Below are 3,700 nucleotides of genomic sequence, written 5' to 3'. Positions count from 1 at the left end.
CACAATTCACAAAACAGTTCTTCTTCCCTCATGCTATAAATTTAACTTATAAGTGTAATATTTTCTTTTTTGTTTTCTGTAACCGATCTACGTAATATTGAACTTAAGACCAATGATAAATGTATCTAATCAAATCCTGTCTCAATTTCTTGAGAAACTGAATTGATCATTTTGTTCGAAAATTATTAAGTTTCAATTGTCAATCCATGAATTATGATTAACGGATTGAAAGTTTTGTGATAGAGTGTAGCATTGTTCAAAAAAACGCTCCACAATATAAGTACAGTAAACGAAAATTCAAACAAAGTCATACCTATCAAAATGACATCAGATTTCCTATCATTGAAAAAGTCGCTTTCCAGTAATTCGTCCAGGGGACTTTTATATATTTAACTCTTTAATACCATCGTGTGTCACTCAGAGATTGTCAAGTAAAGAGCATCAAGATATATTTGTAGACGTGAAAGTATTTTTTGATATAGGATGTTTTTCAAAAAGAGCATAGCTTTACAAAGAGTTTCTAAGAAAGCATATTATACATCGAGTTACTAAAATGTGTTTCTAGTACAAGGAGTCAATGAATACTTACTAGCTAAACATTAAAATATAACATGAGCATTAAAATTTATGTAAAATGACATGGAGTTTACGCGTAAAAATTGCGCAGTCTCAACACTGTACCGGCATCTCATACAAGATGCCCGATCATAACATAGACTACGCATTTTTGACATATTTAACCCATATGAAGAGACTACTTCTTTAGTTAAGGAAAATAATTATTCTAAATCAGTTTTTTCTGTTCTGAAAATGCAGGCAAATGATTTTATAAGTTATCTTAAATGAATTGACCATTTTTTTTATTATTCTGAGGGAAAAATTTGGGAGTGCAACCGCCCCTCTCACCCCCTCCCTATATGAAGCCCCTGGCCTCAGACGATTTGTAACTATGACTACGAAAATTTTGCTCTCTAAATAAATAATAAAAACAGCCATCGCCATGGTAATCTGAAAAATCAGAGATCATGATTGCTCAAAAAAAAAAAAAAAAATATTTGAATTTTTGGCATCTTGAATTCAAATTATGTTTTTCGCAATCACAAGCGTGTATGTTTGTGCAGGCGCATGTGTGTGGGTGCGTGTGTGTGTATGTATGCATGTGTGTGCGTGTTGTGTCTGCAGTGCTGTGTGTGTAGGCGTTCGTGTGTGTGTAGGCGTTCGTGTGTGTGTATGTAGACATATGTGTTTGTGTCTGTGTGCAGGCATGAGTGTGCGTATGTGTTATGTAGACATGTGTGTTTGTGTGCAGGCATGAGTGTGTGTATGTGTGTAGGAGTGTGTGTTTGTGTCTGTGCGCAGGCATGAGTGTGTAGGCGTGTGTGTGTATGCGTGTGTGTGTAGGACATGGACGCAACCTGGAGACGGTTTTCGCAAGAGGAGCAGCATCGTGAGGCCGGTCGACGCAACGGTGGTGCTGGCAGAGAGTGCTGGCGGGAAAATAAAATCAGCGTAACGCCAAAAACAGTCAAATGAGAACAATAAGCAATCGTGATTGCTCAAAAAAAAAAAACCTCAAATGAATGAAATTACTCTAGAAATATTTAAAAGAGCGTAATTCGGAGAAGATAGCCATACTTTATTTACATTAACTAAATCAAATTTACTTTTAGCATCTCACTCGAACAAAATATTTTGTGAAAATCTTCTTTCAAAACAACCCTTAAAAACTTCATTTCGCTTATTACTTCAGCGCAACAGTTTATTCTTTTGTGTATCTACTTGACTCACGTTGAGTATAGTTAATAAATTTCGAGAAGAAATTTAAGATATTATTGTTGCGAATACATTATCTCTACAAAGGTTTGAAATTATTATTTAATAAGAAAATAGTGCTTGCATCCGATGAAATTTTGATTTGGTACGTAACCCTCGTAAAGAAAAATATAAAATAACAAATATAACAAAAATCAAAATGTAAAATGTGTCTAAACTACAACCGGTCTAGCCTATTAAGTTATCCTTTAAGTATGGATTTCATTATACTGTACAATTTTCAAGAAAGAAACAAATGCAAATCTCTCACGAAGGTTTTCTTTCATCACATTTTAAATACCCCGTAAAGTTTGTCTACTGTTGTATTTTTGAAACTATACAGTTTCGAAAATTGGGAAGGGGGGGAGGAGGAATTGATCTCTATCTATTGTTTTGAAAAAAAAATCGATTAAAGGCAGTCCCTGAGCTCCATCCCTTACCCTAACGTCAATAAATATAACCTATAATCGTGTTTTTAGGACTTCAATTTCAACAACTTTCCGCTGAGACCCCTGCACCCAGGACCGGATCTATAAATTTCGGACCCCCTACAACAAAATTTGTAGGGCCTCAGAGGCCAGCAGTGTATATTTGTAACGTTAATAAGTCTTAGAGTGCTAGATTTTTTCAGTTTTTTCTTCAATTTCTTGGGCCGTAAAAAAACCAGGTGCACCCCCGCACTACGGGGTCTGCGGGTGCGCAGCGCAGATCCGGACCTGCCTGCAGCTGCACCTTTGTGCCCCCTAACATCATCAAAGAAAGTCTAAAACTGCGTTTTTAAAACTACGAGTTTAAAATTTTTCCCGGGGGAGAACTCTCCCCCGGACCCCCCTCTCTCCTTTTTTTCCTATCCAATTAAAGGTTCTCTTTCTCCTCTCTCTTTTTTTCTGGGCCAAATGAAAAAAACCTCCCGCCCCTAAGATTTTTTTTCTCTCTGGTTGCGCCACTGAATGATGCGCATTGGAAAAACAGGGGAAAGCTGCGATTTTGCTAGATGGTCTGAAATCGGGGTTCGGATCTCACACCCTGCACTACCTAAATTGCCAAAAAACAAAGACAACATTTTTCGCAGTAAACTTTTTTTGTCAAAAATATCGTTGTTTTTCCTTTTTAAATAAGAATAATCCCCCCCCCCCCCAAAGCTTGTTGATTAAAAAAAATATGATTTTTTGCATTGTAAATATAGGAAACCATATCACTTTCGTTGTGTCAATTAAAGGGGGCCTCCGGATTGGTTGCGCCTGGGGCCCCAAAATCGCATGATCCGCCACTGACTTTAGATTGTCATTTTCGACGTTAACATCATTTTACATGTTTCAAAAAATCGACGAAAGTGATGTAGATAAAGCTTATATTAATGTATAGATTACAATATATCGTCAACGGCCATACCATGTTGAAAACACCGGTTCTCGTCCGATCACCGATGTTAAGCAACATCGGGCGTGGTCAGTACTTGGGAGGGTGACCACCTGGGAACACCACGTGTTGTTGGCATTTTTTAACTTACTTCACCTATATACTAATTTTTACTCATTGAAGCTCTCAGCTTTTGTGGTTGCATTTTTATTTCCACCCCTAAATTATTTTCCAAAATAATTTTTCTCGGAAAAACAGAGCGACTGTTCAAATTCACATGTAGGTTTCCAAAGAGCAGTATTCTTGGGTGAATTAACGAATTGATGTCGAAAAATCTTAGTTTTAATTTGTGAATGAATTTCAGAGATTCTTCCCTTTCTATTTTCATTTCCTCAATTCTAAAAAATTCTACATATCTTTTTCCACTAAAAAATCAAGTTACTTAAAAATCCATTCAATGTTCCATCAATAATTTCATAATTATGTGACGTTTATAAGTCATTTTGCTTTTTCATCTCGTACCTACTAC

General features: G+C 36.3%; 1 non-coding gene across 1 annotated transcript; it reads left to right on the top strand.

Moving 5' to 3' along the window:
• Positions 1–3,190: 3,190 nt before the first annotated feature.
• LOC129223453 (5S ribosomal RNA) lies at positions 3,191–3,309 on the top strand. Its single transcript, XR_008580637.1, has one exon. It is a non-coding gene; the product is annotated as a 5S ribosomal RNA (ribosomal RNA).
• The last annotated feature ends 391 nt before the right edge of the window (positions 3,310–3,700 follow it).

The sequence above is a fragment of the Uloborus diversus genome, chromosome 5, assembly GCF_026930045.1.
Source record: "Uloborus diversus isolate 005 chromosome 5, Udiv.v.3.1, whole genome shotgun sequence".
NCBI classification, from domain to species: Eukaryota; Metazoa; Arthropoda; class Arachnida; order Araneae; family Uloboridae; genus Uloborus; species Uloborus diversus.
This window is presented reverse-complemented; position numbering and strand designations above follow the sequence as displayed.